The 24060-nt window shown below is 41.7% G+C and overlaps 1 long non-coding RNA gene across 1 annotated transcript in view; it reads right to left on the bottom strand.

The window, feature by feature from the left end:
• Positions 1 to 1354: 1354 nt before the first annotated feature.
• The window catches only part of LOC131474256 (uncharacterized), a 31341-nt gene continuing 8635 nt past the window's right edge, over positions 1355 to 24060 (bottom strand). Inside the window, exon 5 of the long non-coding RNA XR_009242277.1 lies at positions 1355 to 2024. This is a non-coding gene — a long non-coding RNA (uncharacterized LOC131474256). The remainder of the gene's footprint in view (positions 2025 to 24060) is intronic.

Genomic DNA, 24060 nt, shown 5'->3' with positions numbered 1-24060 from the left:
TACCTCCATTTCTCGCTCATCTTAAAACATAGACAAGGTCTTGAGCAAATTGCACACTTTATAATGAGAGTCTATGCCCAAAGATTTCTGCGATTTCTAAATTTCTAATGCAAAATATACATTTTACCCACTAACTGTGTAACATTACCCCCTGCTAATTTAAAAACATGAAAATGGCGCTTGACGAGCCGCCACTGGTCATTGGGCTCCGACAGCCGCTGAAGATCAAATTAACATGCACATCTTTTTCGTGCTGTCTTTTAGAGAGATGTATTTCTTGCAACATTTCACTACAAGACAATCATCTGTCAACGAGCGAGGCTAATGCTGTGACATCTTCTTCCTTGGACTTTCTGTTAAATGCGTCATTGTTGCTGCAGAAACAAAATAATCCACATCCTATTTACCAGATGGAGTCGCGAGAACCACAGCGGACAACGTCAAACTTTGAGCAGCTTGAACACAACACAGCTGTGTTACATAAATTGGTCACAGTGTTTCAAATTTGACTTTCATATTATTGAAATGAAAACGCTGTGGCTCATCAGAGGGAAGAAGGAAAAAAAAAAAAAGATTTACTCTCAATATTCAGGAAAAACTCTCAATGCCCCTCAAGGCCCGCGGTTGTTAGCGCAAACATAAACTGAGTTGCAGAGATGTGTATATCATGTAAGGGTGTGCGAGCCGTTTGTTGAATCTCCTCGATCACCCTCCGTCCACCCACCGCCCTCGCAAACCCTTCAGTGGATGTTTTGCCACAACCTCAACACATCAGCTCATTTCTGACACAGTCGTGACAAATAACAAGTTCCTGTGTTTAGCTGGACTGCGTTGGTGGGAGTGGGAGCAACATATGCAGTGTGTTTGGAGATGACGGGGTTGACGGGAGCCAAGCTGTTGGGCCAATCACAGAAATAACAATGTGGCTCTGAAAACCACCGTTGACCATATGGTGGCACTTAGTATTTCAATTGTTTCATTTCATATATGCCGGCCTAAGACAAGACAATGTTTATGTTTACTCTCCCATAGTGGAATGTGGATTTTGCGCAACGGATAAATATTTACAGCCCCGAGATGAAAAGTCATTCATCAGGTTTATGATAGCTTGGTGGGATTACTTACGCAGAGTGATTTATGAAATCGGAGTTTATCTACGAACAATCAACATTGTTTCATGCTCTCTGTTCGCTTCCAACTGACATCACCGTGTCTCTGTGAATGTGGTGGGGTGATCTTCGAAATGCTGACGCACAATTTATTACCGCTAAACTTCTGAACCTGGCGCATGCATCAGTGCAGTTCAAACCACACGTAGCATCCCCCCCCCCCCCCCCCCCTTTTATTAGCAGCTGAACCCGATCCTCCTTGCATTATGTACAGATGCTGTCTGAAACGGGAGACAACCAGTAAGTGGAGGTCTGGTGATCCTGGAGGAACAATATATTCGGGTAGTTCTGGGCTCTCTATTGAACTAACAGAGAGTTAATTCATTGGAGGGTAAAAGGTGATCAATGGTCCATTACATCAGATAAGCACCTGACTGGGTGGCTGAAAGCTCCCCTCTCAGTAGCGCAGGGTAAACAATTTAGCGCCAGAGTCACCTAAAGACACCCAAATATTAAGGGACAATCAGAGCTTGTCAGAGTGAGGCAGTGAGGTTGAGGGAGGGCAGGAGAGGTAATAAAGGCTCTGTGACTAACATGAAAATAACTTGGTTGACGGATCTGATGACAGTGATCGAGTCAGTGCTCGTGTGTGTGTGCAGTGAAGATCGTCGTGCTTGGATTGTTTCACAAAGACCAACATTGTTAAGTGTTATTATTGATAAATGACAGTGTAATGGATAGAAGATGGGTAACATAGAAGTCCAGATGGAGGAAGCCAGGGATGAAGGATGATGAGACACCATGTTTGCGAGTCAACGCAGTGAAGTCTGTCTCTCGCAGGCCATGATCTCATATGCATGAGGAGAAACACCTGTTTGTAGCTGGCCGTCTCCCTGGCACAGTGATATGTAGCTGCTGAAAGAGACAAGAGAGAGAGAGAGTGGTTGTATTAAACATCTGTTGAGCTTTACGCTGTTGAATCATGAATAACGAGTGTTGAATTGTACGTTTACAATCGAATGGCACTGATTAATCACGTGAGAGTGACCGAGGTTACAGGGCAAGTTTGGAGCAGTTTTGTATGGTTCAAAAACACCGAGACGGCACCAGCCAAAACACTAAAGTTGAGGCTTCAAAATGGCAGTCAGTAACTACGCTGCACATACCAGAGCCTACCGGTGCAGCATGGAAAATTAAGCTACAGCAATTAATACTAAGGAAAACTTAATATATCTCCCAAATGTCATGGCTGTCACTTGTTTCACTCAATGTTGCTGTTATTAATCTTCTGAAGAGAAAATAAATATCCGTACAGAATTTATAGAAAACTGAAAAAGACTGCTAAAAACTATTTGCCACCTGTATGCAGCAGATTTGATTTTGAGGAGATGGAGAGGTTTATGTTGGAGCGTTCCTATAAAAACCTCTGTTTATTTAATTACTTCCTCCAAAGTCTCTTTGACTTTGACCTTTCCGTGCTCATTACCTCATGCCGTGAGATCACACACATCCAATAAGAGTGTATTTAGAGTCCACAGTTAACACCTGCACTGCACTTCTCCAACGTCTTATGCAAATTTTGGACGAACTGATGAATAAAATTCACCAGTTCTCTTGTGTGTCAATTAGACGAGAGCTCCATCACCGGTTTCTTTGCAAGGTGTTGGCAGACTCTTTGTGTGTTCACTGCCTGGGGCTGTCCAGCAGACAGTGGTGTGTGTAATGGTGTGGCCTCACTTCACATTCCTCTGTATTGTTCCTTCAGGCCCAAGGCAAACATTTCTACATTCAGTGACACACAAAAGGGACAATAACACGTTTCATAGTGCCCCGGCTAGTGTTTTCAAGTGAACTTGAAATTTTGGTGCCTCAAAAATCACAGAAACTGGGCTGTTGGCCATGTGGGAGGGGTCAGGGAAGGAAGACGTTACTGGGTAGATGAAGACAAAGAGGTCAAGCTGCCTGCGAACATGGAAACGTGATCTTTAATCTTGAAAAAGAAGTGACCGCTGGGTTGAGTGAAGTTAAACCAACAAGAGCCTGACTGGAGGAAAGCTTGATTCTCTTCTCGACCCTCGCCCCCTTCAGACGTCCCTATAAAACCTGCACATATTCCTCCTGTGCTGCCTCGATAAATACCCTCTCACTCCCAGGACACAAGGTTTTTGTTTTGTCTCCCAGAAAGCGGCCTCTCTCGGCCTATTGTAGCTCTGACCATCCAGCCCCGATGTTTCCAGTTAACCCACAGTGGAAGTCTCTCATTTGACAAACAGCCGTTTTGCCCCTAGAGATCTGGTACACCAACAGGAGAGCCAATCCACATGAAGGCTGATGCTGGCAAAAGAAACTTTTACTGATCCCACAAAACACACGCTCTCTCTCGCTCTCTCATTGTGATTTACGCCTGCCTGTGTTGTCAAGATGCTCCAAACCAGCTGCACAAATTGATAACAGTGTAGTTTACGAGTGTGGATCATCACTCATACTTCTGCAAGTGATTTAGAAAATCTCGGCAGGGTTGTTGCAGGCATGTGCATTTTCCCATTGTGTGATGTGATCTTGGTTTTGGTGTTTGGATTCCAGTCTGAAGCCCTTTTGTTCGAGGGTAACTAAGGGCAGAAGGTCCCAGCTCCTTTCCTGTGACAGCTGGAGATAAACGGAAAATGGAAAAGTGGGCTCGGTCTGCTGACAAGATTCTAGTACAGAGTGTATTTTGATATTAGAAAGAATTTTGCAAATGTATCAAGGCAAAAAGAGCTACAGTATTTATATCTTCAACATTCAAATATAGTCTCCAAGATTTATTGGATGGTGCATGAACATACAACAGGGAGAGGGGGCCCCCTGTCAAAGCCTGAGCAGGTCTGCATCACCTGCATTGGCACTATGTGGCTTTTGGTTTTGGGTCTGCGCCACTAAAAGAACTATGACTTAACTTATAACTACATTTTATCACACTTTCGCTCCACTATCGGAGGGACACTTGCCTGAGGGCAACCTGGTCCTGTAACTGTTGGACTAGTAAGTGTAAATAGTTTTCTTATAATCTATATCTAGAGCATTTGAGCTGTGCGTCAGATTATTGTTCATAAATCAAGTGATTCAAACAATGCACATACAATGAGCAAAAGGTTATACAAGCTCAGTTGAAAACACAAGCTAGGCAAACTAAAGCACAATCACCTTTTTTTGTTGTTGTTTTTGTTTCTAATATCTTGAAAAATTAAACAATGTAATTATATTTGTATAAAATGCTATAACACAGGCTCTGAAGCAGGTACAATCAGGTAGCAGGTAGGAACCCATGAGCAAATCCGACATTGTGTTACTCTAATTTCGACAGCTTCTACAGCTCATTGAAAACAATATCAAGACCTAGTTTGATGATGTCAAGAATGGGCTTGCTGTCTCGTTTGGTCAATTGTTCCAATCCATTAGTGACAAAAACACACAATTAATAGAAAAAAAAGAAAAAAAGAAAGGCATCACACTAGCAGCACCACATTTAACGCACACTCCTCTGCCAAGTGCTCTTGATGATCAACCTGTATGAGTCAAATGTACCTGGCTAATGATAGTAACAGACAGACAACAGGAGACGAGGGACACCGAGGGAGGAAAGTAGAGAGTGTGAGGGACAGAAAAACATTTTTACTATAGCCTGCACAGTAGATCACTCTCACCCGGGGGTATAGTCAGGATAGGCTGGGCCACTTTATTGACTGCTTGGCAGAGCTGTGAGCAGAGGGGAGGGACGGAAGATTAGAAAGTTCTCTCATCTGAAACACTTCTAATCCAGCAAGAGTTACTGCTAAGAGTTGCTGGCGGTTTAAACACAAGTGACAGGGGCATTTCCAGAAGAGTGATTACTGTGAGTCAGATATTGGACTTTACAGAACATTTTATATCAGCACATTGCAGCAAATGAAGAGCAACAGTATGAAACTTAAAAATGAGCTCGGGAAAGATCACAGTAATCACTCTGTGCATAGAAGTTGCTGGTTCTGTCAGTTATACTGATTGGTGCAGTAAATCGCTTGCAATAAAACTGCAGAACAATCCAGCAAATTAAATCACAGAGTGTTGTGTTCATGTGCAGGAAACAAGACCAAAAAAATGCACTTTTGATCATGATGCATCTTGCATTGAAAATGATGGTTTCTGGCAAGTCAACAATTGGGTCTGTTTTGGGGGCGTCCTGGAATGCACCAGCGAGGAAAGCTTTTGCAGGAGCAACTGCATTATCATATCATATCATTCTGTAGCTTTGACTAAGCTAATAAAAGCAACGTGGCTTTTATTTAAAATAGACTTTATGATATTCACACATATAATGTACACTAAAGGAAACTACAAGATGATGATGATGGTGGCTGGAAATGATCAGCTCTATTGAAAATAATAATTGTGCATTTGAAAGTACAATTGTTTTGCAGTTGTGTTCAACATCTGTCGAAAACGCCGAGCTTTTCAGTTGCCAGTGACAGAAGTAAGGATTCATGCTTTCTTCGTTACAAGAACACATACTTAAACTGTTGTTGTGTTGCCTTTTCCTCTCACATCACCTCGTAGCTTTCGTCTTTGATCTCAACAAGTAAGCACACGATGACTCACCTCAGCAGCAGCAATACCAAACTGCCACAAACCAAAGTAAGTGCATATTATTCTTGACTTAAAATGCTGGAAACCTAATAAAAGAGCACATTCAGCCTGGTTTTGAGGACATGTTCACCGCCGTCAATTAAAAGATTAATTTGTTATTAAAAAAAAAAACAAAAAAAAAACAAAGGATTCCTGTGTGAAGTATTCAACTCTGCAACAGCTCATGTCTGCGTCTGGGGAGATGTGCAGTCACTCAACTCCCTGTAACTGCTCTTGTTAGCACCTAAAGTACACACACAAGCACAATGAGGTGTCCCAACTTGTTTGGAGGACAAAACAGAAATGATTAATGACAAGTAGTTGCAGCGCACATTCACTTCAGGGGTGGGATAATAACTGTGCCAGACTGAAACGCTGCTAAAAAAAGAACAACTTAAGTGAAGCTCCTCCAAGTGGTTTATTTATGATGTTTAATTCTGCCCTGCAGCAAGGGTATCTTCCTGGGAGGGGAGGCCTTCTGTCGATCTCTTGACTGTTTGAGGCCTTACAGTAAGTCACAGAGAATACTGAAAAGCCCGCTAGGCTTGCCAGTACCCAGGCATTATGACAACACCCAGTGATGGCATGAAGTCATCCTGCAAGACTACACATGCAGCTATACCAGCAGCACTCTACTCACCTCGCAAAGAGCGAAAACTTTTGCCTTCCCCTTGGATAAAAATGCTTTAAGACTTGCGGTAAGAGGCTTGTCATTGTATTGTATTGTCACCGCAGCTATTATTGTAATAAACAGTTCAGACTTGTGTGGATTTCCTTAACCATTTAATCATTAAATAACAAAATTAACCTATGGGCAACGTCTATACATCTTACCAAACCCTACAAAGCCCTGAACGTCTTTACGGTAAGAAAAGGTCACGACATGAGAGTTTGAATGATCATTATTTCTCAGCAAAAAAAAAAAAGAAGGTTTTATTTGTTTACTTTCTTTGTCTCAAATCAAGAGAAAAAAAACCCCCACTAACTATATATAATATGATAGTATTACCATGGATTTACTTTGCAATTGCAAATTATTACTATACTATTACTGTTACTGTCCTGTATTTTATGAAAGGCACAAACAAATGATGACAAGAAGTGCACTGATTATTAGTTTAAGGTAATTAAATAAGCAACACATTTAAATGAGTATCTTTAATGAAACGGAGTGAGCGTGTGAGACGTGTGTTGATCTGAATAAATGGGGACCTGAGTTAATCATCTCTCCAGGGTCTGTGTGGGTCACATGGGGAAAATAGGCCTTTGCTTTATGGCTGGGTGATGACAGTAAGTCTGGACTATGGAGTCGCACGGGGGGGGAAAACTCCACTCACACATACACACACACACACACACACAAACATGTCATAGGTTTCCACTCAAAAAATACATTTCACACCAATCCCAATTTCACACCCCATGATGGTGAAGGTTTGTGGTGAGAAGTGTCAGGTAGAGAGAAAGAAACAGAGTGACACAGAGGCAGACGCTTTTCTTAAATCAATGACATCACCTCAAGCACTTCAAAACACTCTCTTACAACATAACACAAGTCAGTTAGTGGAGAGAAACGGAACAGGAGGCTCATTCTGAAGACATAACAGTAACCAAATATTAAAACACAACAACGGATAAATGGCAGACTTAGTCTGATTCCGTTTCCACATGTGGTTGTGGTGACGCTAGCCCATTTAAGTATTTGTGATATTAGATGGATTTGACACCATGCTTACTATTCATTTCCTAAATGTCAAATAAAGCTTTTCAGTCGTTCTTTTTTTCCCTTGATGCACATGATACGTGAGGCTTTTTCACACACAAACTCTGGACAACGTCCTGTTTACACACAGCCAATACAACAGGACATTATTATTACTGGTCAGATGCATTCAAAACAGCTGGAGACCCACGTGAGGGGTGCACCAGACTGGAGCATGGAGGATTGACTTGCTGAAGATTCTTGGGGAGTTTTTTTTATGTTGAATTCTCACATGATTAACCATTCAGTGGACATTTTGCATGCACACATCCACAATCCCCCTGCACAATCTCTGGAGAATCTCCTGAGTTCAGAACATATCTGAAAGCAGATTTTCAAGGGTTTTTGGGAAATGATGTGCAACATTTGCGTCTATACCTCCAAGACCACAATTTGTGCACCTGTACTGACTTTTATTATTAGATTATGTTGTAAATAATTAGAGGTTACTTAATTAATAAGGTCCCACAGGCAGCATTATTAAAATACCAAACTCAAGAATTCTCCAAACAAGCTCTGTTGACCATCGCAACTATGATAATAAAATATGTGGAGAAGCTCGTTTTCATTCTTTAAATTTGCCAGCATAGTGCAACAAACCTCAGTCCAGTGTGTAACATTTAGGAGGATTTATTGCAGAAATTCTATAAGTAAGTATATTTATACACATGTATAATCACTCACTCATATTGTGCCACTTTATCCTCTACATGAGGGTCGGCGGTACACCCTGGACAGGATGCCAGTCCATCACAGGGCAGTGTATAATCAAGTCAAAAGACAATTTTATTGTTTTTAATAGCCTTAGAAGACATTTATATGTGTTTCACAATTTGAAGTGGAAGCTTACTGCACATACATAAGAACTATATCATTTCTGGTATGCAAATGCCACTATGATGCACTTAGGAAAATGAGGGGTAAGCAGAGGGGTCTTAATGTACGTTACAGTCTCAAGTCTCATGATTATTTGACACTAATTCTTACACCATGATTGGTATGGTTAAATTTAACAAACACACGGACATTAATATAAGTTCTAAGTCTCCATTTGTGTCCACATTAGGCAGAAAATGTGTGCTTATAGAAAAGCAGACAGATATAAAGACAGGGAAAAGGACAAACGACATGTCGGGCATGTATAGTGTTTCTTGAGTCTGCTCCAGCCAAATCAGTCAGCTGCTCCGAAATCTCACTCCACTCAGACATAAAGTGAACTAAGGTTACCTTGTGACAAATGAACTGTCTCTCCCTCTGGTTTCATTCACCTTTCCCAACTGTATTGACTCCCTCTCATCCAATCTACTTTCCTGCTCATTTAATCTTCTCTTTGCTTGATTCCTTACCTCCTCCAGCCCACTATCTACTGAATATACTCATCCTTATCTCTATCCTCCTTCTGGCTGTATTCTAAAAGGACCCCGTCATCAGAATATGGAAGCAGAAGGAGCTTTGCATCTGGCTGGCAAACTCACAGGAGTTCAAAGGTGAATGTGATCTTGGTGATGTGGGAAAGAGTGATGAGGAAAAGCGGAATACTGAGACAGACTCCAGACAGAATCAAATATCGGTCCAAAATCCCTGTTTGTTCAGATTCATCACCTCTGAAGTGTGTGGATATATAAAAATGTTATGTTTATTCTGAGTCATGTTAAAGATGATCAGAGACTGGGGCTTTCACAAACACCTAACTTCAATGGCTACAATATATTTAAGGCTTATATAAGACTATGTTCCATTTACACTGTAAAGGAAAAAAAATAAAATTATATACATTAAAATGGCCCTGCTTTAAATCCCTGCCTGAATAAAGTCAACAACATGTAATATGACTCTTTACTCAAACAATTGTGTAATTCAATAGTAGGTGAAAAAAAAAACCCACATCACCATCTAAAGTTAAAAAAACAAACAAACCTCAAACCATTCCTCAAAAGTATAGAGACATGTCGTACACTAGCTTTTGCTGAGCTGGCCAACAGATACAGTATAAGCAGTAATTTGACGGATCACGTTGTCTTTTTGTTTTTCATGCCAGTTTCAGACTGATAATAAATCAGCTCTGCTCCCCTGTCCTCTTAAAACTACTCCACATGGTGGGGTATGTGGATGATAATACTCATGATCTGTCTCCTGCTATTGATATGCTACTTTCATATACTGAGCCGGTTTCTTCAGATACACATGAAATAAAAATAAACTTGATCGTGTATTTGCATTAATGTACACCCACGATCTCACTTTATCTACTTACAAACTGCAGTGCACACAGACAAAAGTCAAAGTCTTATGTAATTATACCACTGAAAGATTCTGCAATTCATTCCAATGCACATCATCTTGTTAAAGACCGAAAAACAGCTCCACAGCAGCAGCAGCAGTTAAGGCTGACAGTGTACAGTTTCCCCTGGACACAGTTGAACACAGTGCTTCCATACACTGAAAGTATGCTACTAATGTCTTGTAATTGCTAACGTATGCTCAAAAGTGGGCCATTTCACTTGTCGTAGCAGCTCAAACTCCATTTTATATAGAGGTTATTTTGTTTTAAGAGTTTTTGGGAATGTGTCTGTTGATGCAGAACAATCCACAGCTGAGGGGCCTGAACTGAAATCCTGTTTTCAGTTCAGATGTCGGACGTCTTGTTCATGACTCTTCCTGAGATGGAGAATCAAGCCGAACAGTCCTAAAAACGTGGGTTAATCTCCAGCAATTACCAGGGAAATATATCAAATCTCAATATTTAACAGCGGAGTCTGGTGTATTTCAATCAGGGGACTGTGTCAGACGGAGTCATGGAGGGAGTACTGAACAAATCATTTTAATTTACTGATTCTAACGATTCCGTTTCACTGAAAACAACAGCTTTACAAATCACTAGTCACTCGTCTGTGTGTGTCATGTTTCATGCAGTGATGACTCCGCCCACGTTGAGGAGGCTACTATATTGTAATGGAAACACAACCTGTCACGTGCCGTGCTGAGGCGAGGTGAGCTGAGCTGGGACCATAGGTGTAAAAGGGGCTTACGTCAGCCCCCCTGAAACCCTCATTTGGAGGAAGTGGTAGAAAATGGATGGATGGATATTTAAAAAAAAAAAAACCAAAGAACAAAAACATTAGACTCTATTAATACAGTCTGCCTTTCAAATTTGGAAATTAAGAAAAAAAAAAAAGCTAAGGAAATATAAAACTAAAATGATGATGTTATAATATGTGATAAAATGAATGAATACAAATGTAAAGCATAAACGTAATGAGTAAAATTAAAGAGAACAACAGAACAATAACATTGATTTGAGAAGAATTATACACGACTTAATGTGTGCTCAGACCCTCCACAGACACACATTTTTTTCCCTTTCATTCCTTTTATGTCAATCCATCTCTGTTTCTGGATCCAGAGCGAGCAGTAAATCCTGGCTGGCAAAGACTCTGACAGTTTAGCTTGTGTGGATCTGTAAATAATTATCTTTGTCTGTACATGAGGAATATCTCTCTGGGCTGTAAAGAACTGAAGTGATACTGGCCCAACCTGATCTACAAAATCCTCTTAAAATGATGTTTGGAGGGTACAAGTGCACCCTTTTCCCCCATTTTTGATGTCAAACCAATAAAGGCGAAGAGAAGCCCAAGTACTTGAATGGACATGCTAACTGTCAGAGGCAAGAATAATTACTCCAAATATGAGCTGGGTTGTTGTGATGGAAAGTAGCACTGAATATTCCACTGCCCCTGGGTGAGAAGGCCACATGCCGAGCTAATTGTCAAGAGAACCCAAAGACTCAGCGTACGTGTGCTGAACATTCCCATATAGTCGTGAGCTGGTGTCTGTTTGCATAAACGAGCAGTGTAACTTGATTAGGAGTGTAAGTGTGAGGTGTGTGTTGTTTGGGACAGCGTCACGTTTCAATCTTCTCGGGAAATCTGAGCGTTCAAGTCCGTGAGCACGTGGACAGTTCGCCCGGAAGGGAAAGCTCACGATTGTCTCCGAGAGTGAAAAGCAGCTTTACAGCAGCAGCTTGGGTGACAGTGTACAGTTCTCCTTGACACAGTTGAACACCGTGCTACATTTCACTGAGAGGGTATTTACTTATGTCTCATAGTTGCAGGCATGTGTGCGCATGGATTCGAGACGATCCATTTGTTTACGACATCAGTTTACAAGCAGCGCCAATAGACTCTCGGGTCAAAAACGTGCTTGCTTGTGGGTTTATGCACGTGCGTCGGCGCAACCGGACTTTACGGATGTAACTGTCGCGCTCATTCTGTGACCGTCGCAGCTTCATGCTGCTCAGCTGATCCTCGGTTGAGCCACAGAGGCAGTATGGGTAAGGCGATCCACCTGAGAACTGCCCAGGGAATTGTGTGTCTTTGTGCGGAGGAGAAAGGTAGGGCCCTCCAGCGTGTGTCTGCTGAATAAGAGCCACTTGTGCCATTTTTCACAACATACAATAACACCACCTCACGGCCCAATCAAATCAACAGGCTTTCGTTTTCATTGTGTGCTGTGACCTTATGTACAAATACTGTACCTTCAATTACCACTTCCCAACCCAATGCAACACCACGGTTAAACAATACCCAGACAGTGTATGTACACCGCTCGCCATTGTTCCGCACAGTGAAAGCATGTGACCTTGAAAAAAAAAGTGAATGTTTGGTCACATAAAGGGACAATGCTGTAAAGGGGCTAAATGTGTAAAATGTATTATATTAGGTCATAAAATGACCACGATAGGTCTTTAGAGAGTAAGGACACATGTTACATTTAAATATTAGCCTCACTTATAAGAATGATACGACCAGTTTATTCATAAATGTCACATCTCATAGCACTTCAACAAGGTGAACCTGCAAAACCTTAAAGGAAAACTTTGCATGTGGCGTTGTATTGCTGGAATAGGAAGAGTATCTTTTTAAAAAATTGTGATTCCCTCCCTCAGGTTTCCACTGAGTAAAAACTCAGTTTTTCCCTTTCAAACGTTTACATTTAATTTAATTCCTCACAGGGATTTGTGTTTTTACACAACTAGCGCTGTCTGCTTCGAAGCTTGAGACGGCGAGACTCTCGCGGGGCAGTGAGCACAGTGCATTCTGGGAGTTGTTGTTCATCTACATGAGCCAAAATTAAATTTTTCTGCCTTTCCCGGCCAAGAAAACACTTGCTTCAATGTTATTTCACATTTCTACAACATAGATGACCCAGTTTTAATAGACATTCTTCTTTCCAACGGTGAAATATTCCTTTCACCACAATCAAAACAAGCATCTGCAGTGGAGAGGCATTAAAATGCAGATCGATGAAGATGAAGAGGATGGATAATTGAAACATTTTCTTCTGGACAGAGAAGCAAAACAGGAAGCTTCCAGTAAGGTTAGTGTAGCGTCTCTTTCTCCCTGTCTTACAAACATGTTGTTGGTGCATATTTAAGTTTATTGTTGCACTGTCGTCTCCTTGTCATGTGATAACTCTCTGCTGCTGTGTTGCTGCAGCTGCGGACACACTTTAACGTTCAATCTCTGCCTGTTGCCGACATGTGAAAATGACCCAAATATGTTCAATGTTTATAAAAATAAAACCGACGGCAGGGCGGTTATGTACGTGCATGAACAAAGTGTTACGCCAAGTATAAGTGCAACTCCTTATTGTTGTATACCTAATTGATGCCATGAGTTGCAACTTTGGAGACTTAACCGTGTGCCGCAATGTTTGGAACTGAAATGCCTGTTCTAAATGATAAAGGTTGTTGTGCACACTGTATTTTACAAATAAAATAGTTTTTCTATTTCCCGTGAGGAAACCTCATAGACATAACGCATTCCCTAGCCCCTTACCCTTACCTTAACCATCACAACTAAATGTCTAAGCCTAACTTAAACGTAATTCTAACCCTAAAACCAGGTCTTAACCCAGAAAAAGCCCTTAAACTTAGTGGGGACCAGACATATATATATATATACATATATATATGTATATATATATATATATAATATATATATGTATTATGTATGATGTAACATAAAGTATTTATATACAGTATATACATACTTTACGTTATGCTTTTTGTCCCTGTATAGAAGACAAGTCCCCAAAGTGTGTAATACCTGGAAAATACAGGGTACACACACACACAAACAATAGAACGTAATACCCTTCTCTGAATATACACCGATGATAAGATGTTACCTCAAGGATGAAGAATTGCAAGAAGAGCAATTAAGTTGTTTTCGTCAATTTACTTCTTAACCACAGAGACTACTTTTAATTTGTCTCATTTTCAGCTTTGCAGACATAATGACCTGTTGCTGTGGGTGGCCCAGCTCCCTCCACACAATAACTTTATTAAACGAATATTTATCGTCCCACAAAAACTAAGGTGTGGGATTAGGTGAGGGGAACAGGACGAGAGAGACACGTTGGTGAAGGTTTAGAATTTTTATATTACTACAGCTGGTTCTTCTCACGGTGTATCTTTGAGAAGAAAAAAGAAGACGAAAACGAGAGGGAGAGGGTGGGAGGCTGCACAGCCGTAGGCAAGCACATTCTCCGCTATTACATTTCACATGTTTCCATTTCACACTCATGCACTCTCTGAAGAAGTGCCATCGTTGCATTTTTTTTTTTTTTTTCCTGTCCGTCTTGTTGAGACACTTTCAGGTGTCAGGAATAAAACTCAACGCGATGATTTACATTTGGCTTATGCATGAGAGATATCCATAGGATCAACGAGGAGCAATAGATATGTGTGTGTGTGTGTTGGGGGATGTCCCGGGGGCAAGATCAGACAGATTGCTAAATATCTCCTGAAAAATGCCATCACACACACCTACTGATGACCTTATCCTGCCTTTATACAACCACAGGGTAGATCGTAAAGCGCGGTACATGAACATTGTTTCATCAAATGTGCCTTTCATTCACCAAGTACAGAGACATCTGCTGCATGTATCATAAACATACAGAGAGCAGAGAAGCGGAGGCTAGAAGGAGAAGCAAAGGTAGCTGTTAATAGCTGCTGTCAATCTCCCCTCTAACCTCTCCTGCACATTCCTCCCCTTCCTTGCCTATTAGTCGTATATTAGCTTTTCCATTTGTCTCTGCTAACCCCTGACAGGGTGTATGTTGTCATACAGGCGTTTGCGGACAGCCACATGGGACTCTTTGAGAGGTGGGCACAAAGGTAGCACTGTTTTTCCAGACGCAACGGCAGCCATTCAAATCGAAAGTGTCGGTATAGACTGTGACAGCAAAAATGGACAGAGGGGCATGCTGTGTGCGTGTGTGCATGTGCTCGTATGAAACAGTTTTAACCCGCACTCCCTGTGAGCAACCCAGCCCTCTCCTGCCCTCCCCAACCCGAATGCAAGCCAGCCAACACCTGAAGCTTATTAAACATAAATCTCAACTGCGCCATAGACGTAACCTGACACCAATATTGACTTTTCAGGGGAGCTACATAAATCTCTTTGGTTCGCTCCTTCGTCTCTCGTCAACATTCCTTATATATCCCACAGAAAGCCGTTTCAAAATGAGAGTGTTTGCCGCTCTCATGTTAACAAAACAGTGGAGATCTACAGGTGAGCTGCAGAAATGTAGACGGTCATGCGGGAAGACCCCGTTTTTTTCACTGTTGAGAAACTTGCACATGGAGAAAATATTAAACTTATTACCTCCGCCAAGGGGGTTATGTTTTTGGCCCTGTTTGTCTGTGCGTAAATTAAAAAAAAAAAAAAGGAAAGAAAGGAGCTGGATGAAACTTTCTGGGGATGTAGGTTACGGCACAAGGAAGAAATTATTAGGTTTTGGTGGTGATCCAGATCTGGATCCGGGATTTTTCTGTTAACTTTGCGAAAGAGAGGAGTTTATTGACAGTGTGGGAACTTGGCGGAGGAGCGCTTTCTGTAGTTACTTTTTTATTTAAAAGGAATGCATGAATGGTTCTTATTATAGTAATGAAAGAGGCTTTAGATGTTTTTTAACTTTCAAAATGTATTTTAAACTCATCAAAAGTCAAAAGGGTTGAGAAGAAAAGGTAAAGTAAAACAAATGTTTTTTTTTTCAGGCATTAAAAAAAGAATACACAGGCAGCCCAAATACGTGTGTTAAATAACCGATGACTAAGAAATAAGAAAAATAGTTTCTATATAGAGACAATGATGGGTCTATTTATCTAAGACACACATGATCTTTTTTAAAAATGAACTTAATTATCCAAATATTTCTTCAAATGACTCTGAGCTGAGCATGTCACAGATCACTTTGCATCGTGTCGTCACGTCTTCCTGCCGCAGGCGATGCCACAGTTTTGTGAGGAAGAATGGCTGTGTGTGCAAATGGCTCTGGAGCAGTACTGGTCCAGATGGAAGACAAAACAGCAGACACAGAGAAATCACTGCTCTGAAGAACGGCAACATGATATGTCGATGGTATAAACCTTTTGGCAATACGACTCATTCCAATAAAGCAGAAATATGAAAGCAGTAGCAGGATATACGGGAAAGGATGCATGGTGGGGGCCTGAAGGTGCACTTAAGTTACCTCGAAGATGAATATATAAGCAGGGATAGGGAGAAAATTGATACCATGACTTGCAAAGAATTCTAATATATTCAAACATCTGGGTGCTATTCCCATCTAAACAACAGACACAGCAGCAGGATGTTCCAGACTGGGGGGACCCAGGTTGAATTTGTGGCTACATCACATGCTGCCACTGCCAGAGCCCTGGGCTTGGAGCCGCAGAGTTCATGACACACTTCCCCTCCCTGGAAAGAATGAATGATTGCTGCCTACAATAAAAAGGAGCAGCAGTTGGATGATGTGTGTTTGTAGGTGTGTGTGTGTGTGTACATGAAAGTGTCAGTGGGCAGGATTGGCAGCTTCAGGGAAAGGCAGAGTGGTGAAGAGAGGTGTGGAGGTGTTACAAACTGGGGATGTGCACAAAGGCTCCTCTGTGCAAGGGTGGCCCGTGGGACGCGCGCACACACGCACACACGCACACACGCACACACGCACACACCTCCCTTAACCTGCTGCCACGACCTCCCCCAAGGGAACCTTCCATTTTGAAGTTGCCCGGCACGAGCAGAGTGAGCTCATTCTAATAGCATGACAAATAAGGCCAAAAAGTGTCCAGAAAAAAACATGGCGTCAGATGAGAGACATGGTGGTGGCGGTGGGGGGGGCATTGAACATGGATTTCTTCTCTCCAGCGACAATGTCTCATTGTTTTTGAGAGGAGGGGCAAGTGAGGAGGAAAACCCACTGGAATGCAGAATTGTATGAGTTTCTTTCTTTACCCCCATCTTCTCATATTTAATGCATCTCCTATAATAACAGCCATGCTTGCAAACATAAACACAACGGAGATTTCCTTTGGCAGGTGGACCACTTAGTATGACATCCACCCCCCCCCCCCGACAGACAAGACACGGAGACTGTGCAAGTCGGTGGAGGACGCCTGAGAAAGTGTGTGTTTATAAAGTCTGACGGGCATTTGTGTATTTGTGCGTCTGCAGCGCGCCGATGGTTTATACTAGAACCTTGTACTCTTTGCCCCCTGCAGAGCGCAGACCATCTGACAAGCTGGTTGGCACTCTGGTGCTTGAACCTGAGGCATTAAACAAATATTTTCTGGAGAAAATTGGAGGGAGGAAAAAAAGATCCAATTGGAACAATCCATTTTCACCAATTATTATTATTATTGTTTTTTTTTAATTATTTTATTTTTTATTTCTGGTTATCGTGTGGAACTGGCAGCTTCACAATCTCCATAGTGGCAAAAAAAAACCCACATAAAAGTAGATTTTAAAATCCAAACATTATGTCTAGAGTCATTTAGTAAAGAGGACAAGTGTCCAGCAAGCCAACACACACACACACACACACACATGCAGACAAACAAACACACACACAGACACAAGAGAGAGCGAGACAGAGAGAGAGAGAGAGGAAAGGGGAGACAGGCATTGAGTTGAAATGTTTTCTACCACAGCCTGTCAGGACAGGCCAAGTCGAGTCGATTTCTCTGCCAGACAATTTTCCATATGGAGCTGCGCTAACCCATAAAGATTAACTGTGTTATTCTCTCATGAGAATCCAGACAGAATGCTTTGTGATGGGAAACACACATGAGAGGTGAGATTAATGGGGCATTATCCAAAGACTTCAACAATCTAAAGAGTGCTGCATTTACAGGACATCCCCCCTCCCAAGTCTCTGAGAGTAGTGTTCGCTTCCATTCAAGACCAGTGGATGTAACTATTTACAGTAAATAGATACATGCATGCAAGGAAAAGACCTTCCTCTGTAAAACTATATTTTATGGTTTGGTCATAATGTCTTTCTGTGGTTTAATTGTTCAAGAAAAAAAACCTCAAACATTGATTCATTTACATTATTCACAAAGAGGCGTAGAAGTTACATTTTGTTCAGGAGTTCAAACAGAAGCAGACATAAAGGCCCTCGAGTGAAGACATGCTTGCGTCTTTGGGCTTAATCAGGTATTTTTCCTGGATGAAATCACTGGCGACTTGCTGGGTATGTTTCTCTCCGGGGTTAAGCTTCATTGCCTCATTGTCCAGTTGAAGACTCTTGAACTTTCACCTCTTACCGAGATGTTGCCTCACGTGTTTCCGCGGTGCTCGGACTCAGCGTGATCAAAGTGAACTCACGTTGTGTGAGTAAGAGCTTTAGCTTAAAGATGCATCGGGCGACTTAGACTCAGCAGTAGCAAATTGCTGGTAAGAATGAATGAAGGCACTTTTCCTCAGAGCTGGTGTTATGTCTGGAAAAGAACACCTTTGTAAAAACAAGATAGATTTCCAGGTAATGCTTCGGTTGATTTGGAAATGGAATGACACAGTGTCTTTAAATTGAGTTGTCCCCCCCCCCCCCATGAAAACAGCTGTGAAAGTGATGGTATTCACTCTGAAATGTGTTTAGTTGCACACTTCTAAACTTGCTACACATTTAGCTGAATCGCTAACTGACTGCAAATAAGTAGGTCAACAAACCAGGAAAGAATTTGGCCTATTTCCCATATACATGATGTCAACTACACGGTAAATGAAACAGCACATTCATATTTGACGGCAGGAAAATGTTTGGTTGGAGCTAAAATGTCTTTGACTTACTTTAATATCATCTTTCAACGTGCTCCTCAACACAGAACACACAACTATCAGACGCTGTGGTAAGTGATATTATTTAAAATAAACGATAAACCTGTGATCAGATCATTTTATTTCCATTATTTGATTTTGATCACAGAAGAAAAGTTTATAGAAAAGAATATTGAAACACTTTGAGAGTGTTTCTATAATCTGTGGTGAAAAATACCTATTAAAAGTAAAAGAGCGTGTCCTATTTGACCTTTTACAAGTGTAGTGCTGCATCACAGGCTGCAGTTTAGACACACATTGGCTGACATGAGCGAAGGAGACAGAGGGTATGTTCTTTTGCTCCTGGGAAATGTTTCTCAAAATTGCCCGAAACACTGAGCTGTGGTGGCTCGGCACATGGCTCGGCTGATGATGCCTTTGTGCCTTGAAGGATTTCCTGCTGCCAGTGCTGACAGGAATTGATGTAGTGATGCTGCCCTATAGGAGTGGAGGCCTCTAACTAACTCTGACACCTTAACACCTTAAGGAAAATTCCACCTGATCACAACTTGGATTCCGGGACAACAAACTGTGCAGTCAAGCAATCAGAGAGGTTTCATAACAAGCTCGCAGTTTGGACAGATTGTAAACCACTTAGTTTGCCAGTAAGCCAAGAATAAAGCACACCAGAAATGTCAGGACTTGGTAGTCATAGTTAAAACCGGATCTCATTACACACAACAGGTTTAAATAATTATTTGTAAATGAAGAAAAAAAACCAAACAGATCACAGTGCAGCTCATTAATGTATTTTAAAAGGTTTCGGGAATCACATAAAGAGGAATACGACATCAGACTTTATTTGTTACGGTAGCATCACCTTTCAGTGGTTTGCTGTTTTCCTCGGACTTGCTGACAGTACAATAAATGCAGCACATCGCCAGGCTTACGCTTAAATAACGTACGCGCCTGTATCATTTGTAGAAGAACGTCAAAGGCATCGCCAGAGTGGAGAGAATTATCTGCAAGCTGATGAATCAACCTGTCTTCCGACAGACACCCATGTCATAAGTCATTCTAATGAGTTTGACTGGGGATCTGACGGGAAAAAGCTCCTAATCAGGCTTTTGTGGCGCTTCACTCTCTCACACCTGGTTCAGCCCCAGGGCCTGGGCTTTAAGGAGCTGTCAGTCTAAAACTTAAGCTCCTCTGTGGAGTCTCGGGGCATGTATGACGCCCTGCACCTGACTGTGCTCGGACGTCACCTCACCTCAGGTGAAATACCAGCAGCAGCAGCTCACAATGTACCTGCTGGTATACGTCGAAGAGAGAAGGGACATTTGTCGAGCTTAACGATTTTGTTTGAGGAAAAAAAAAGAAGAAAGTTGGATGTTTGAGGGGAAAAGTGCTTGGGAATACACAGCAACGCCTTGCAGATATCTCCATGCACTCCCACTGCCCTCGCACATCTTGCCAATCCGTAGTGAAGCAAGATACCGAAAGAAAATAAAACACGGGCCTCGCATTGCTGGAGTGGAGCGCCTCTCACACGGCCTGTTCACTGAGCGCTGCCAGAGCAAACATGGTGGCTGTTATTGTAGAGAACAATTACATACAGTTAAAAGTATACTCCTCGGCCAGGGTCGGCCTGTTTTTAAACCCACTGTGAATAGAAGAACAAACACGGGGAGGAGCGCTCTCTCTCTCACACACACACACACACACAGAGTACACACACACACACACACACAGTACACACACACACACACACACACACACACAGTACACACACACACACACACACACCAAGTGAAAGCACGCGGCCACATACACACTGTGCATTTAGCTTCAGCCAACCATGAACTCCCAGGCATCCACTTTCACCCAGCCTCGCTGTTCGTCTAGCGACCCTGCTGTCCAGCGTCCAAACGGCACAATTATCTGCAATTTATGCTCCGACAAAACGGATCACTTCCCCAGTAAATGAAATTCCCCATTATGAAGGGCAACGAGGGGGGAGGAGATAAGTTTAGTAATACTTTCTCTGGTATGAGACAATAGAGGGCACAGTGTACGCTCACAAATGAAGCCATACAGAGGCATTGGTGGCTTTTTTCTTTTTTTTAAATATATTAAAACCATAAAATGTAAGAAAAACATTGCCTAATGGCTCCTGAGTATCAGAGGTAAAATTTATATTTAAAAAGAGGGCAGAAATGATCAGTAAGAAAAGCCTTTAAGAGCTTCCCATTAAATAAAAGCACAGCCATTACATGCCCGCTAACATCTTAGCAAGAGCCTTCAATGACTTGCTCGTAATGAGTGATGAGGAATTAAAAACCTGTGGAAATACAGTGTTTTGCTTGGACCCAGCACACATTTCCATTAGGTTTTCAGATATTCATTTGTCATGTTAATTAGCCCGAAGGAGTCAGTGGTGAAAATAAGAGCTCACTGAGACACTATTTAGCAAATGTTGGTGTGGGATATGAAGAACCTTGGCTCCTCTTCAGCTCTTTCAACTGTTTCAAAAGACTAAAAGTGAACGTATAATAAATTGATTTTGTCAAAGTGTTATTTATGACAAATAGCAATGTTCCAACTTTTTTTTTCTTTTTTTTTTTTTTTTAAAGGCATGATTGCTCAAGCCTCCCGGATGCTCAACTGAATTCAAAGTTGACCTTGATTTATAGACCGTATAAAAACCTCACATCACTGTTGCGACATGTCGGATTCCAGCTTGCCTGGATGTATGAAAATGTACATAAACATTCATCGAAACACACGTACAGGAGAAATTCCATCCTTTGGACACCTTTGGAGAGCTCGAGGTCGTCAATCGTTTGCCTAGTGCAATGTGAAAGTATCCAGAATAACTTATATCATGGGTTAAGAAGGTGAGTCTCAAACTATACTACAAATACAACAAAGGTTGTAGCATAGCTGTGTTGGAGCATATCCCAGCTGTCATTGGGTGAGAGGCTGTGTCCACCCCTAGGACAGGTTCCCAGTCTCACAGAGCTAAAATACACACACAACCATTCATACTCACATTCACACCTAGGGGCATTTTAAAGCCGGGCACATAAGGCATGAACATATAAGATTTAATGGTAATCAGTGTAACTGGATGCAGTACAATGCTCAATTGGGAAATAGTGGAAGAACACATAAGCAGGTCAGAAAATTAAACCACATCAAATATGTGAAAATGTACTTTTAGTCATCTAATGACAGAATAAGAAAAGCTTATGCAGATATCTTAGTAAAAATATTGGTAAATCATACAAACTTTCCTCTACTGAGACTCGATAATTATCATCTTATATCTGTAATAAACATTAATGTCCTTTACTTCTGGTTCTATTCACAATGTTGCAGTTGTATATTTCTCTATTACAGGCGAAGTAGCTACTTTCCCTTTGCACTGTTTCTTAACTGAACCAGGAATTGGGACCTTCTTGCTGTCAGGCAGTTGTGCTTACCACTGTTCCACCCTGGATCAATTATTCTCACAAAAAGCAACAATATATATATCATTTCTAGTCAAAATAACGCATATATTTTCATATACTCTAAAGCATTTGGTCTCACATGTTCATCACACAGTGTGAATAAGGCTCCCACTCTCATTAGTGTGCAGAAATCAAATAAACCACATTTGTTTCTCCTTTGGGAGAAAAACACAAATGCTCATATTCATATTCATCACAGGCACAGTCAGGAATGCACGCACATACACGTACATCCCAAGGTCACTTGTGTTTGACAGATTAAGGCTGCAAATGGCTACTATGTGTCGCTCTAATGACGGATCCGTCATCAGTTTTTATTACATGCAGCGGGTTTACCGAGGTAAGGCTGTTCCGTCTGCGCAGTCTGGACTGAGAGAGGAACTTGGAACAGCTGAGTGACCTCGACTTCCAATAAAATACCGGAGCAGCAAAGACGCTGGTGTTGGCGTGTTTGGCATGTGCAAACAGAGCTTGTGACTCGGGTCGCTGGCACTGTGTCCTTAAGGGCAAATTCCAGCAAAGTCATCATTTGGAAGAAAAATAACATGCCTCATGAATTCCACGGTGGTCGACAAGACGCATTGCTTAGGCAATAGTATGTTTGTCCAATCAGCAGGAAATAATCCCACATACAGTAGTACATGTAAAGACATAGATTTATATTCCCAAATTAGCTGCATTTTGTGCACAGTTCAAAAAAGAGAAACTGCCTGTTTTTTTTTTCTGCCTGCGAGGCATCAGCAGAGATGGTGCAGAGCCAGCGCCGCGGTCCAGGACACGAACCAGAGTCACCTCAGACAGAACACACAGAAACATAAGGACATTGTTCTTAAAAGCATAGGAACACGGCTGACAATGTTTGGACAACTTGCTCGACTCTTTTCCCAGATATTTATCCGCTTGCTTCCTCTTTCCCCCTCTATCCTGCACCACCAGAAACAAGGAAGGACGATGTGGAGATGAGTGCGAAACAAACTCAAATATGACATATGTTATCCCTCTGTGCTGGTGATGGTGCTGAAATCTCAACCACTGCAATTAAAAGTCGAGTATATTGAAAGTAAGATTTAAAGCATCAAACAAAACGACCCCATTACTGTCCAACTTGCACTGACAAATGTACAATATTGAGTCCTTGTGTGGGATCTTTTTGTTTGTTGCTTTGAGTCTTGGCACCTGTCCCTGAATATATATGCAAATTATCCTTTTGATTCAACCTAACACAGGAAAGTGTAGAGTGTAGAGAAAATCCTGCAATTCCAACTACAGATTAACAAAAGCAGAGTTGTAGGTTTTTCCCACAGCAGTGCAAGATACGACTGGTCTCAGTGAGATTAACAGAGGTTTGAGGAGAGCCATTTCCTTCTTAATTAAACATTAATATCACAAGCCAATAATCAACATAAATGATTAATCTGGTTTATCACAGTCAAACAAACAACACAGACAGAAATCTGGAGCAGACAATCCCCAAAATGCCCTTTCAGTCCTGCTGTTATAATTAGCTTTTACTAAAATCTCTCTAAAAAAGAAAAAAAGGGGGGTCTGGTCTGGAATTGGATTTTGTGATAAGCCAGCCATATGAGCTGCATTCTCTGTCCTTTTTGACCCAGCTACATGTGAGCCATAATAACAAAGGCGCTTAGACGTGGGCCCCAGGGTCCGTTTACTCAGTGGCGTAATGTTTGTGCTCTCATGGCCCTCACAGCAGCCGGGTGCAGCCCTTATCAGGGGCCCCAGCCCAGCTTACCACAGCCTTGCAGAAGGCTGTGGCCATGCTGCACTGTGTGTTCTACCACTGCAAACAACCCTCAAATCAAAGGAGAGAAAAGGAGCAAAGGGTGAGGAGGTAAAGAAAGGGATGAAAAACAGAGAGATCTGGTGCCTTAGGGTCTTGGTTGCTTTCCATAAAGGGGCCTCCATCCCAA

This window comes from Solea solea, chromosome 15 (genome assembly GCF_958295425.1).
Source record: "Solea solea chromosome 15, fSolSol10.1, whole genome shotgun sequence".
NCBI lineage: Eukaryota > Metazoa > Chordata > Actinopteri > Pleuronectiformes > Soleidae > Solea > Solea solea.
Note: the sequence above shows the minus strand (reverse complement) of the source record. Positions and strands in the feature narration are given on the sequence as shown.